This window comes from Oncorhynchus tshawytscha, linkage group LG15 (genome assembly GCF_018296145.1).
Source record: "Oncorhynchus tshawytscha isolate Ot180627B linkage group LG15, Otsh_v2.0, whole genome shotgun sequence".
In the NCBI taxonomy this organism is placed as follows: domain Eukaryota; kingdom Metazoa; phylum Chordata; class Actinopteri; order Salmoniformes; family Salmonidae; genus Oncorhynchus; species Oncorhynchus tshawytscha.
Genome location: NC_056443.1, coordinates 20,095,957 through 20,111,599, shown reverse-complemented (window position 1 = coordinate 20,111,599; position 15,643 = coordinate 20,095,957). Strand labels below are relative to the sequence as shown.

General features: G+C 41.4%; 1 pseudogene; it reads right to left on the bottom strand.

Annotated features, from left to right (window-relative positions):
* Window positions 1-868: 868 nt before the first annotated feature.
* On the bottom strand, window positions 869-14,453 carry LOC112214859 (annotated as a pseudogene).
* Window positions 14,454-15,643: the final 1,190 nt, after the last annotated feature.

The window sequence follows — 15,643 nt, the reverse complement described above, 5'->3', positions numbered from 1 at the left end:
GGTAGGGTGGAGGTGATATGGTCCTTGACTAGTCTCTCAAAGCACTTCATGATGACGGAAGTGAGTGCTACGGGGCGGTAGTCCTTTAGCTCAGTTACCTTAGCGTTCTTGGGAACAGGGACAATGGTGGCCCTCTTGAAGCATGTGGGAACAACAGACTGGGATAAGGATTGATTGAATATGTCCGTAAACACAGCTGGTCTGTGCATGCTCTGAGGATGCGGCTGGGGATGCCATCTGGGCCTGCAGCCTTGCGAGGGTTAACACGCTTAAATGTTTTACTCACGTCGGCTGCAGTGAAGGAGAGTCCGCAGGTTTTGGTAGCGGGCCATGTCAGTGGCACTGTATTGTCCTCAAAGCGGAAAAGGGGGGCCTTCTGGGCGTCCAAATGTGATCTTGTCATACAGAGTCTGCAGCTACATGTGACAGATAATCTAGAAGAAACTGTTTCAGCATCAAGAAATGTAGTGACTATTCTCAAAGTAGGCTACATAGTCTTCCATTCAATCACAAACATTTTACCATTATGACCATTTATATCTTACCTTGTTCAATCTTGGGATAACCAGATCATTGACAGTTTCGTAGATGGATACTGGGTTTACATGACTGTTTGATCTTGTCTGGAATCAAAATACAGCCCATTACAATACAATACATACAGCTTTAACACATTCAGATACATAATAACGGCATTGTATACTTACATCTCTACTTCTTGTGTTGTCCATAACATCAGCATATATTGTGTTGTCAATTAGATCTTCTGTGTTTTATAAGAACAAAAACAGAACAAAAAAATCAACCAATCAGAAACATTTTATACGGGATATCAACAAACATACCCAGGAATTAATTAGGGTTTTTTCTAATTTCTAGCAAATCCCCCCCCAAAATCAAACCAGCTGAAGAATACTTCTAGAACCACCTGAAATGCCACTTTAAGTACAGTTGAGGCCCCTAAGCTGTACATACCTGTGTTACTTTGGCCCCTGCAGTAGCACACTGCCACAGCTACAGTGAGGATCAGCACCACAGCGCCTCCCACTGATATTCCGATGTAGATGGTATACCACGCCAGTCCTGTCACATATTGTACAAAACACACGATAAGACTATACAATATGATAAAGACTGAATGGCTCTATATCATGTACAGTACATCCAATGTAATCACATTGCGTTCAACATTATCGTATAAGCACACTGAAAAGTGTATGGAAGGGATTATCATGATATCTAGGTACCTGGGGTGGATGTGTCATTACTACACATCATTTGCCATCTCAAAGGCAGTTTTCCAACTGACTAGGTTGGAGGCGTTGCACTTTACACTGATGTTTCTCTCTGCTGGTGAGAGAGAGAAGTAAATCTGCTGGGCATCCCCGTAGATCTCATTGTCTCTCTCCCAGGTGTAGGTAATGTTGGGGTAGCAGGACACGTTGCACACCAGCCATACCGTACAGGAGCAGTTGGCCAATAGCTTGATGTCTGTCTGGATCGCCACCTTGGATATAGGCTCTGACCAACCAGGAGAGAGATAAAGACTCGTAATCAGTCTTCTTAATGAACCCTACCATAGCCATACCACCAGGAGAAAGACGACTTGAAAATGGGATGGATATTTAACAAAGCACGGTGAGTTAGGTCAGTATAAAACCACAAAATCTGTGTTATAGTTTAAAGATCATCAGCCATGTTTATGGATATAAATAAGAATTATATCAAAATAGGATTAAAAAAATGGTGATAACAGCCTACCGTGGACCTTCAGTGTGATGGTCTTACTGTAAGTAGAAAATCCCCTGAGTCTTGCAGTGTCAGTTCTCTGACTGTTAAACTGTAGTTTTTGGCGTTCATCTTTAGTCTCCCCACAAACTGGGATCCAGGTGAATATACAACTTCTGTGTTGAATTCTGCATGATCCTTTCCCATATACTTCCACACCAAGGATTTTATATGTTCTGTCTCTAAGCCTGCCAGCAGCTCCACGGAGTCCCCCACTCTCTTATTGATGATCAGAGGAACACCCACATCTGAAACACACAAATACATACGTTATAAATGTGATTTTTTTTCAGTCAATGGTTGCACACTATATTACAACGATCTTATTACTGTATCATTATTCATGTAAGTACGATGTAGCATGTGATGTAATTACTCATTGTTACACTTGCAATACTTGTTACAGTGTGACTGTAATACTTGTTAAAATGTGCCTACATGAATAATTACGCAATAATATACTACAATGCAACGTCCTACATAATCAACAATAGATTATAATGAATTGGATTTGTATAGAGCATTTCCAGGTTTCATTTATGCTTTACGTGGCACTTTGCATATTTTCACTTTATATCTTTATGTATCTGAGTGTGTGTCCTTTTTTAACTCCATTAAAGTCCACTCCTCCCCCACATTCAGTAGAACAGGATGAGATGACAGGAAAAGAGAAGTGGGGGTGGATCTGATAACCCCTCCTCAGTTCACAAGTACAAATACCTCTGTGTTTACTGTGTAATTATTCACCAGAAATGCATCATATACTGCATGAGCAACGTTATAAATACATATCAGTCTGAAGTAAAGAATTATAAACCCTTACACAAAAAATCCTCTGTCTTGAATTAAGAAAAAAACACAGTTACAGTTCATTTAAGAATTTAAGACATAACTGCAGTTATCCCAGTCGGACAATGTATCATATTTTGTAATAGAAACAATAATTTGATACAGTCCCATATCACCTTAAATGTAGTGAATGACAGCCATTAGGCACAGGGTCGTTTGGTCTGTTGCGTTCTAGAAGCACAGCAACAGCTGCTGACCCAACCACACCATTGGCACTCATTCAAAATTGCAGAATACACACATTATGATATGTTCCTGAATAAAAGGTATTATGTAGGTGTTATCAAACAGTAATAAATCAATTGCTTTGAGTTATCCAACCAATCACTGATGATTAGGCATGCTTACAGGCAACACACACCATGTAAAAACCAACAAGGAAGTTAGAGAAAGCTGACGGTTTTCCTTACTTTATCATGCAAGCAAGCTCATGCAGTAGATCCTGTTTGGGGATGATTCTACCCTCTTGGTTTCACATTAGAATAAGGAGACCGTAGAAAAGACCCTAAGCAGCCAACTGACTAAAGTCAGTAAGTGGTTATCCATTTAGGCAAGACAGAATGTATCCTGTTTGGTTCCAAACACAAAGTGAACAACTCTTCCAACTTCTCGGTCAAGTTTAATGGCGTAGCGGTGAAGGAAAAATGCTCTGTTACATACATTGGATACATTGGATACAGTGCCACAAATGCTTGTATCTCATGGTTCAGTGGCTAACAAAAAAATCTGATGTGAACTGGACCAACACATGACATGCGAACTTGTGGCTCTGAAGAACTTGTGGCTCGGGGGAAAAAGAGAGAGAGAGTCTGATGGTGGTGGTTTTGGAGCATGAGACAGAGAGCGAGACAGAGAAAGAGAAGACAGACAGAGAGAGAGGGGAGAGAGAGCAAAAATGTCAAAACACTGTCTCTGCAGTTTCATATAGGCTTCATATGCCTGCAGAAGTGTTTGCTTGACTTCTTCTGCATGCTCATAGGTCAGTGTGACTGAGGGACATGAAACACCTGTCAACTTTTTCGGAAGGTAGTAGGTCCCATGTTACTGATACAGGCCCCCCTTCTACGTTTCATATAGCATCTTGTCGTGATGCCACTTCTAGTGACAATGACCTGGCTGCCGGCTGTCTGTCTCACCACATAGACAATAACACATAGACACAGAAACCCTCTAACTGGAACAGTGACCTTCCAGACCATGCAGGGACACTGAAAATAGCAGTCAGAGTCACACACCACTAATGTCATTAATCGTCATGACCAGTCTGTAGGATGAAGAGGCAATATGGGAGAACAGGTAGTCATTTATACATAGGTTACTAGATTCTCAGAACTCCTGCAGAGTATATGACATCATAAAACCGAGAAGAACTGTTATTTTCAGGCACACTCTTTCCCAAAAAGTCATTCTGAAAAATCTCAATGTGTCTTCAGTTGATGGGGTGCAGCTTTTGAACTTTGCTCATGGGACATTTATGTTATATTCTTCAAGATTCAATGGGTAGATATAAATAAGTGCAAAAATGGATGCAGAAATAGCTCACACATTGTGGAGCGTAAGATCTATACTAGGCTGAAAGGAGTTTTTACCATATTAGATTTTATGGAAAAGTTGATGATGATGATACAATCAATTTACTGTAAGAAAGCACTCATACCATCTGGTGGATAAAAAATAGTTAATTAAAAAAGCACAACGCAAATATATTGTAAAAGTACAGGCCATTAGAAGAAAACGTGAATAATACTTTTGGAAATTCATATACAAATACGTTATTATATGATCGGAATTACAGATATAACAAATCAAAGATAATATGTTTTAATAAATTTACAACAAAACATTTCAGTACACAATGCAAAGCAGATACAATTGCAGTAGCTGCAGATAAGATGCATCATTTCACCATATAATAAAAAAGCTGTTCCAGTGAAACACAATTAACCCATGCTTAAATACAATATATCTGTTTGTTAATAAAATAAGAAGAAAATCCTTAATGTACAAGATGTTATTGTGTGTGTGTGTGTGTATGTGTGTGTTTGCTTGTGTTCGTTGAATGTGCATAATCCATGTTCCTGTGTTCCTTCTGCTCCGCTTCTGATGGTGTGTCCCTCCATCCCTCCATTGTTCCATCCATTCATCCCTCAATCTTTCCATCAGTCCGCCCATCCCTCCATCTTTCCATCCCTCCATACTTCCATTACTCCATCACTCCACTCCACCCCTCCATATTTCCATCCCTCCATCCCTCCATCCTTTTATCCCTTCATCCCTCCATCATTCCATCCCTCAATCCCTCCATCCCTACCCTCTCAAGGACCTGCAACATATCACCACACAAAGTTGTTTAGGACATGCAGTCAAATAAACTCTTAAGAATCAACCAAAAGACATACTTTAAATAAATAGAGTATACTTTGATATCAGAGCATTAGTTACATATTAGTATCATATTAAGTATCAATAGCATTTGGCTATTAGTCTTACCTGGGATGTGCCTGGCTTCAGACTCAATCTGCCTCAGGTGGGGTTGCTGTTTCTATAAGGGGTGAAGATAAAATATCAGAATAATATTACCAGTTATTTACAGAATTATCACGTTTCAGGTAAGACCCAGATGCAGACAACGTCGAAGTAACAACAGTTTATTAATCCAACAGGGGCAGGCAAATGACAGGTCAAGAGCAGGCAGGGGTCAGTAATCCATATAGGTGTGGAAAAGGTACAGGACGGCAGACAGGCTCAGTGTCAGGGTAGGCAGAGGTCAGTAAACCAGATAGGTGGGGCAAATGTACAGGACGGCATGCAGGCTCAGGGTCAGGGTAGGCAGAGGTCAGTAATCCAGATAGGTGGGGCAAAGGTACAGGACGGCATGCAGGCTCAGGGTCAGGGTAGGCAGAGGTCAGTAAACCAGATAGGTGGGGCAAAGGTACAGGACGGCATGCAGGCTCAGGGTCAGGGTAGGCAGAGGTCAGTAAACCAGATAGGTGGGGCAAAGGTACAGGACGGCATGCAGGCTCAGGGTCAGGGTAGGCAGAGGTCAGTAATCCAGAAAGGTGGGGCAAAGGTACAGGACGGCAGACAGGCTCAGGGTCAGGGTAGGCAGAGGTCAGTAAACCAGATAGGTGGGGCAAAGGTACAGGACGGCAGACAGGCTCAGGGTCAGGGTAGGCAGAGGTCAGTAAACCAGATAGGTGGGGCAAAGGTACAGGACGGCAGGCAGGCTCAGGGTCAGGGTAGGCAGAGGTCAGTAAACCAGATAGGTGGGGCAAAGGTACAGGACGGCAGGCAGGCTCAGGGTCAGGGCAGGCAAAATGGTCAACACTGGGAAAACAAGGAAACAGGAAGAATCGAGAGACAGGAGCAGAGGGAAAACCGCTGGTAGTCTTGTAGAAACAAAACGAACTGGCAACAGACAAACAGAGAACATAGGTATAAATACACAAGTGATAATGGGAAAGATGGGTGACATCTGGAGGGGGGTGGATTCAATCACAAAGACAGGTGAAACAGATCAGGGTGTGTATATTATCAGGGTGAATCAGGGTGAATATTATACAGCTAGTCAATATGATCATTTTAAAAAAATTCCAGATCAAGATTTGGCTTTTTCGAGAGAGGCTTTATCACTGCCACTTTTAGTGAGTTTGGTGCACATCCGATGGATATGGCGCCATTTATTATCGTCAATAATTGGGTTGTGCCGTGGCGGAGATCTTTGTGGGCTATACTCAGCCTTGTCTCATGTTGGTAAGTTGGTGGTTGAAGATATCCCTCTAGTGGTGTGGGGGCTGTGCTTTGGCAAATTGGGTGGGGTTATATCCTTCCTGTTTGGCCCTGTCCGGGGGTGTCCTCGGATGGGGCCACAGTGTCTCCTGACCCCTCCTGTCTCAGCCTCCAGTATTTATGCTGCAGTAGTTTATGTGTCGGGGGGCTAGGGTCAGTTTGTTATATCTGGAGTACTTCTCCTGTCCTATTCGGTGTCCTGTGTGAATTTAAGTGTGCTCTCTCTAATTCTCTCTTTCTTTCTCTCTCTCGGAGGACCTGAGCCCTAGGACCATGCCTCAGGACTACCTGACATGATGACTCCTTGCTGTCCCCAGTCCACCTGGCCGTGCTGCTGCTCCAGTTTCAACTGATCTGCCTTATTATCATTGGACCATGCTGGTCATTTATGAACATTTGAACATCTTGTCCATGTTCTGTTATAATCTACACCCGGCACAGCCAGAAGAGGACTGGCCACCCCACATAGCCTGGTTCCTCTCTAGGTTTCTTCCTAGGTTTTGGCCTTTCTAGGGAGTTTTTCCTAGCCACCGTGCTTCTACACCTGCATTGCTTGCTGTTTGGGGTTTTAGGCTGGGTTTCTGTACAGCACTTTGAGATATCAGGTGATGTACGAAGGGCTATATAAATAAATTTGATTTGATTTGATTTTGAGCGTTGGAGAAATACGCAGATTCAAAGAGTCCATAATTTGCTTTCTAATGACCATTCTCTTTTCTTCTAAGAAGTTCATGAATTCATCACTGCTGAAGTGAAAACCATCCTCTCTTGTTGAATGCTGCTTTTTTGTTAGCTTTGCAACACTATTGAAAACACATTTTGGATTGTTCTTATTCTCCTCAATTAGGTTGGAAAAATAGGATGATCCAGCAGTAGTGAGGGCTCTTCGATATTGCACGGTACTGTCTTTTTATTTAATTTAATTTAACTTATTTAACCTTTATTTAACCAGGTAGGCTAGTTGAGAACAAGTTCTCATTTGCAACTGCGACCTGGCCAAGATAAAGCAAAGCAGTTCGACACATACAACAACACAGAGTTACACATGGAATTAACAAAACACGCAGTCAATAATACAGTAGAAAAAAAAAGAAAAAAAAAATCTATATACAGTGGCTTTCCAAGCTAGTCGGAAGATGTTTTGTGGAGCGCCATTTCCGTTCCAATTTTCTGGAAGCTTGCTTCAGGGCTCAGGTATTTTCTGTATACCAGGGAGCAATTTTTTTGGTTTGTTTTGTTTTTAGCCATGAGACTACATCTAGGTTATTACGCAAGTTTAAATGTAGATCCTCAGTTAGGTGGTTAACTGATATTTGTATTCCGAAGTCCTTGGGTAGGTTGAGGGAGTCTGGAAGGGCATCTAGGAATCTTGTGGTTGTCAGAGAATTTATAGCACAGCTTTTGATGATCCTTGGTTGGGGTCTGAGCAGATTATTTGTTGAGATTGCACATGTAATAAGATGGTGGTCCCATAGGATTATTTAGACCCACAATATTTATTCCACAGGACAAAACTAGATCCAGGGTATGACTGTGGCAATGAGTAGGTCCAGAGACATGTTGGACAATACCCACTGTGTCGATGATGGCTCCGAAAGCCTTTTGGAATGGGTCTGTGGACTTTTCCATGTGAATATTAAAGTCAGCAAAAATGTGAATATTATCTGCCATGATTACAAGGTCCGATAGGAATTCAGGGAACTCAGTGAGGAACGCTGTATACGGCCCAGGAGGCCTGTAAAACAGTAGCTATAAAAAAGGGATTGAGTATTAATGACAGAAGCTCAAAAGACCAAAATGCAGTTATTATTGTCACTTTTTATTGAAATTTGCTGTGGTAAATGTTAGCAACACCTCCGCCTTCACGGGATGCGCGGGGGGTATGGTCACTATTGAATCCAGGAGGAAAGGCCTCATTTAACACAGTGAATTCATCAGGCTTGAGCCATGTTTCAGTCAGGTCAATCACATCAAGATTATGATCAGTGATTAGTTCATTGACCATGATTGCCTTGGAAGTGAGGGATCTAACATTCAGTAGCCCTATTTTGAAATGTGAGATATCACAATCTCTTTCAATAATGACAGGAATGGAGGAGGTCTTTATTCCAGTGAGATTGCTAAGGCGAACACTGCCATGTTTAATTTTGCTCAACCTAGATTGAGGCACAGACACGGACTCAATGGGGATAGCTGAGCTGAATACAATGACTGTGCTAGTGGCAGACTCCACTAAGCTGTCAGGCTGGCTAAGAGCCTGTTGCCTGGCCTGCACCCTATTTCAATGTGAAGCTAGAGGAGTTAGAGCACTGTCGATGTTAATAGATAAGATGAAAGCACCCCTCCAGCTAAAAGGGAATCCGTCAACCCTCAGTAGGCCAAATTCTATCTTTTGGTTTTCAACCAGCGATTGAGTTGTGAGACTCTGCTGTAGAACTCATCACTCTCCCCAACTGGGAGGGGGCCATTGGTCACATAGCAACAACATAACCCCTCAGTCTACTGGGTCTGCCCTCTTATTTCTTCCCGTCTCTATGTCATTATATTTAGCTAACAATATTCAAAATACAGATAAATACATTAATCATGCTCACAGAGTAGCACATAAAGTGAAGTGCGCTCCATTCTGAGCCACTGGTAAGTGACTGTCAACACCAGCATGTCCTCCGGACTCCTTCAATTCCTGCGGCTGTGACACGAATGGGGCTTTGACAGAATTAGAAAGGTACAGACGCTTATTTAGCACCTAGTGGTTAGAGCGTTGGACTAGTAACCGGAAGGTTGCAAATTCAAAACCCCGAGCTGACAAGATGCAAATCTGTTGTTCTGCCCCTGAACAGGCAGTTAACCCACTGTTCCTAGGACATCATTGAAAATAAGAATTTGTTCTTAACTGACTTGCCTAGTTAAAAAAAGGTATAAATAAATAAATAAATAGCCACGGAAACCCCACTCAGACACAGTCCATTGAAAATCCACCTGTAAAACATGAGCTAAATAAAACGAAACCCAAACTCACTGACAGTTCAAACAAAAACAATCCCGCACAAAGCCCCAAAGGAAATGTAGAATTAAATACCCCCCTAATTGATCAAAATGAAACACAAAACAGACATAACCAATAGAAAGGAGAAAGGATCGGTGGCAGCTAGTATGCCGACGACAGCTGAGCGCCACCCGAACAGGGAGAGGAGCCACCTTCGGTGGAAGTCGTGAAACAACCCCTTTCCTACATTTCTATAAAAGCCCCCATGACCTAAAGTCACCTACAGTGGGGCAAAAAAGTATTTAGTCACCCACCAATTGTGCAAGTTCTCCCACTTAAGAAGGCGAGAGAGGCCTGTAATTTTCATCAAAGGTACACTTCAACTATGACAGACAAAATGAGAAAAAAAAATCCAGAAAATCAGCATGACAGCATGACAATGATCCCAAACACACCGCCGGGCAACGAAGGAGTGGCTTCGTCAGAAACATTTCAAGGTCCTGGAGGGGCCTAGCCAGTCTCCAGATCTCAACCCCATAGAAAATCTTTGGAGGGAGTTGAAAGTCTGTGTTGCCCAGCAACAGCTCCAAAACATCACTGCTCTAGAGGAGATCTGCATGGAGGAATGGGCCAAAATACCAGCAACAGTGTGTGAAAACCTTGTGAAGACTTACAGAAAACGTTTGACCTCTGTCATTGCCAACAAAGGGTATATAACAAAGTATTGAGATACATTTTTGTTATTGACCAAATACTTATTTTCCACCATAATTTGCAAATAAATTTATAAAAAATCCTACAATGTGATTTTCTGGATTTTTTTTCTCATTTTGTCTCTTCATAGTTGAAGTGTACATATGATGAAAATTACTGGCCTCTCTCATCTTTTTAAGTGGGGGAACTTGCACAATTGGTGGCTGACTAAATACTTTTTTGCCCCACTGTAAGTTCCAAATAATGGGAGGACTTGTCCTCATGTTTAAAAAGGGCTAATTCTAATTTCAACCCTACAGGCCAAGAAACATGAGAGCTTGCGCCACACGTGAAATGGTATGAACTCATACTAAACTAGCATATATCAGACTGCAGCTGAACATATATGCAAATCTAGTATGAGAACACTGACCGAAGTGGACGACTCTCCAGAGTGAGATGAACCTCTCAGACCACGTGACCACAAGACGACCTGGAAGATACCACAAAGGACAGGGAAAACCAGAGCATCACACCACCAGCTTCAAGTAAATAGAGTGCATTAGTTTTCCGATTGAGCGATTGTTTGTGGCATACAGTATGTATTTATGTGAGAATTAGCTTCCCAGGTCCGTTAAAGACCAACGTTCCTTAGCCTTCCTTCCCAAAAGGAATGATTACTGTAATGACGTAATAATAATTACAGAGAATTTATTTGATAAAATATCAGTCTTCAACTTTGATTATATCAAACACACGACACATGTTATCTTGTGTATGTTTTTGTTTTCTAGAGGACCACAATGGGGATGTATTTAAACTTGTTTGTTTCATCCTCGTTGATGGTTGTATTGTGGTTTTATTGTGTTTAAAATGTTAAATTAAATAAAAAATAGTTACAAAACTTAACATAGTTAGAGGTTATTGAGTAGGAGAAGTAGTATTCCCAGGTTGGAGAAGCAGGAGAAGGGACCACCAGGCATCTCTTTCAGGTGTTGTATGACTGTTTCCTCTGGCTGTATGTCCTTATCTATCACTGTCACTGGTAGCTAGCAGTTGACTATCCAAAACACACAGAGAAGAAAGAGTAGAGAAAGAGCAGAGACTTCATTTTGATGAGGGCTGCTGTTCTATAAAATAATTCCTGTATGTTAGCTGAAAAATAAGTCACATTCTATAGTTGCTCTCTGAAAATAACCCTTCGCTCAGCTTGAGAGTTAGAAGATGAAGCGTGAGAAGATGAGGCGTGGCTGTGTTTGGGGTCTGTCACTGTGTTGATCAGTCTGATGGTGGTGGTTTTGGAGCATGTGTTTCCTACTGCTGCTGGTTGTGTGGTTAACGGTCATGGTGTTTCACAGATACCGGTAGCTTTGTTACTTTATGAGCAGACCACTCAATGTTGCAGAGAAAGAGAAAGTAGGTAGATAGAGGGCTCAGGCGAAGAGAGAGAGCGAGATAGAGAAAGAAAGACTAAGAGTGAGGGGGAGAGAGAGTGTGAGAGGGGGATTAGAGAGAGCGAGAGAGAGTAAAAATGTCATGAGTGTCTGTGCAGTTTCCGCTTGGCCTCATATGCCTGCAGAAGTGTTTGCATGACTTCTTTTGCATGCTCATAGGTCAGTGTGGCTGAGGGACATGAAACACCTACCAACTTTAACGGAAGGCAGTAGGTCTCAGGTTACTGATAGAGGCCCCCCTTCCATGTTTCAGGTAACATCTTGTGGTGATGCCACTTCCTGTGACTGTTTCTCAGGAGCAGTGACAATGACCTGGCTGCCGGCTGTCTGTCTGACCACAAACATAAACACATAGACACAGAAACCCTCTAACTGGAACAGTGATCTTCCAGACCATGCAGGGACACTGAAAATAGCAGTCAGAGTCATACACCACTAATGTCATTAATCATCATGATCTGTCTGTAGGATGAGGAGGCAATATGGGAGAACTGGTAGTCATTCATACGTGGTTACTAGATTCTCAGAACCCCTGCAGAGTATATGACATAATAAAACCGAGAGGAACTATTCTTTTCAGGCACACTCTTCCCCAAAAAGTAATTCTGAAAATCTCAATGGGTCTTCAGCTGATGGGGTGCAGCAATTGACCTTTGCTCATGGGGCATTTATGTTATATTCTTCAAGATTCAATGTAACTAAGTCCAAAAATGGATGCAGAAATAGCAGATTGCCCTTTAACTCACACATTGTGGAGTCTGAGATCTATACTAGGCTGAAAGGAGGTATGATCAAATGAGGTTTTATGGAAAAGTTGATGATGATGACAATATCCATTTACTGTAAGAAAGCACTCATGCCATCTGGTGGAAAAAAAAATGTTTATTAATAAAGCACAACGCAAAGATATTATAAAAGTACAGGCCATTAGAAGAAAACGTGAATAATACTTTTTGGAAATTCATGTATAAATATTTTATTCTATCATCTGAATGACAGATAGAAATCAACATCACAATTCAATACACAACACAAAGCAGATACAATTACTGTAGCTGCAGATACGATCCATCATCATTACACCTTATAATAAAAAAAGCTGTTACAATAAAACACAATTAAACCATGCTTAAATACAATAAAATAAGTAAATAAAATAGGTAAGAACTCCTTAATGTACAAGGTGTTATTGCGTGTGTGTTTGTGTATGTGTGTGTTGAGCGTACAAAAGCCATATTCCAGGTTCCTCCTCTGATGGTGTGTTCTTCCATCCCTCCATCCTTTCATCCCTCCATTACTCAATCCCTCCATCCCTGCCCCCTCAAGTACCTGCAACATTTCACCACACAAAGTTGTTTAGGACATGCAGTCAAACAAAATCTTTAGAATCAAACAAAGAGACATACTTTAAAGAGACACATTATACTTTGATATCAGAGCATTAGTTCCATATTAGTATCATATAAAGTATCAATAGCATATGGCTATTAGTCTTACCTGGGGCTGTACCTGGCTTCAATTGAGAATAGACTGAATCTGCCTCAGGTGGGGTTGCTGTTTCTGTAAGGAGTGAGGATAAAACATCAGAATAATATAACAGTTATATACAGAATATTATGCAGCTAGTCAATATGGGGTCAGAGGTGTGAGGTTATAATAGAGGGAATATGGAAGGAGGGATGTCCAGTCTTACCTTTCTTCTTCTTGGCTTTGGCCTTCTGTTTAAGCTCAACCTCAACATAAGTCACATCAACAGGTCCAGTTGCTGCTGAAAATGGACATTTCCAGTCAACAAATTAAGGAATTAGTTTATTAAATATTCTACATCTTTTTCGAAACTCCAAAATCACACATGTAGATTTCACTGACTGCCAACCTGTAGAATTGGTCTCACCTGTGGTCTTCCCTGTCTTGACCTCAGAATAGACTGGATTTTCTTTTGGATCAGCTGTCCAAAAGAAGGAGGGGGAGAGAATTTGTTTGTTTTTATCACATTTGATGAGTAAAAAACACTGCTACATTTGTATGAATTCGTAACAGTTGAGAGTTACTTTTCTTTTTCTTGTCCAACTTTGTGTTGAATCTGTAAATCACATCACTTGGTCCAGCAGTAGCAGCACCAGCATCTGAAATATACAGGTAATACACTAATATCTCTACTTAGTGTTAGTATGCTAGTCATATTAAACGCATGAAGAAGAGCAACAACAACTCTATACTGTATTCATGCTAAATTTAACATACAGGTAGCCTAGTGGTTAATAACCGAAAGGTTGCTGGATCGAATCCCTGAGTTGACAAGGTAAAAATCTGTCATTCTGCCCCTGAGCAAGGCAGTTAACCCACTGTTCCCCAGGCTCTGAAGACGTGGATGTCGATTAAGGCAGCCAACCGCATCTCTCTGATTCAGAGGGGTTGGGTTAAATGCGGAAGACATATTTCATTTGAAGGCATTCAGTTGTACAACTGACTAGTTATCCCCCTTTCCCAGTACCATTGTCATTACTGTCTGAGGGTGTGATTGTATCATAGATGTTAGTGCCACCTGTTGGTCAAAGAAGAGAGAAAGATTAATAGGTTGGTTTTCCATCAGCTTGCCTAGGGACATAGAGTACGGTAACATGTATATAAAGTGAATGGTGAAAAGTCAGAATGTGAAGTTACAGAGAGGAGAGTGACAGTGGTCTGGGATGAGAGACTGACCATGCTGCAGACGTGTATACCCAGCATCAGGAGCCTGGCCCTGGGTAGATCCTTGGTCCTGTTGGGGGTCCAGGTTGGTCCTCTGGAGCTGGTGGGGCCTACAGGGAGAGAGAGAGTCATGAAACACACAGATTATATTTTACTGTATGAAAAGGAACGTAGTTGAAAGACAGGTGTACTCACGAGAACATTATGTTGCAACATGAATCTGTAATGAGAATAGCATACTATTTAACTGTATCAAGTCGTTACTGTTTTAAACTTTTGTAATTAGACATTTTTATCCTAAACATGAACCAAAAAGTGAAATGAGAATTGATAAAAGTCTCACCTTTGGCATTTTTATATGGACACAGCAGTACCAGGAGAATGGCCAGTAGAACACCAGCAACAACCAGGCCCACAACCACTCCTACTAGGACTGATGTAGAGGGTCCAGGAGTTACGCCTGGAGAGAGAACAACAAATCACCATCAGACTCTGAGGTAGTTGAAAATATGGCTTAGTTTTAGCATAATTCTCATTAGTTTGTTTTGGCCCGTTTGAACCATGAGATACTGAACCATGAGATACAAGCATAGACATAGTGGCACTGTATCAGAGATGTTGCCAGGGTCCTCATAGTCTCTATCCAGGAACTTGGCTACCCTTGTCAGGATCTTTGTCCTGGAGTGAACATTCCCAATGGCCTTGAGAGCCACAAGTTTGCATGTCATGTCTTGGTCCAGTTCACTTCCCAATGAATGTAACAGAGCATTTTAAATTCACCACTACACCATTAAACTTGACCGAGAAGTTGGAAGAGTTTTTCACTTTGTGTTTGGAACCTAAATGGATAACCACTTACTGACTTTAGTCAGTTGGCTGCTTAGGGTGTTTTCAACTGTCTCCTTATTCTAATGTGAAACCAAGAGGGTAGAATCATCCCCAAACAGGATCTACTGCATGAGCTTGCTTGCATGTGAAGTAAGGAAAACCGTCAGCTTTCTCTAACTTCCTTGTTGGTATTTGCATGGTGTGTGTTGAATGTAGAATGCCTAGTCATCAGTGATTGGTTGGATATCTCAAAACATTTGTTTTACTACTGTTTGAACAACTACATAATGCCTATATTCAGGAACATATCTAAATGTATCTAATCTGCAGTTATGAATGAGTGCCAATTGTGTGGTTGTGTCAGCAGCTGTTGTAGTGCTTCTATAACGCAACAGATCTTAAAACCCTGTGCCTAATGGCTGTCATTCATTAAAATGATGAAAAAATGATGATTAAAATGATTAAAATGATGATTTTTGTTGTAAGGGTTTATAACACATTACTTCAGACTGATATGTATTTATAACGTTGCTCATGCAGTATATGATGGATTTCTGGTGAATAA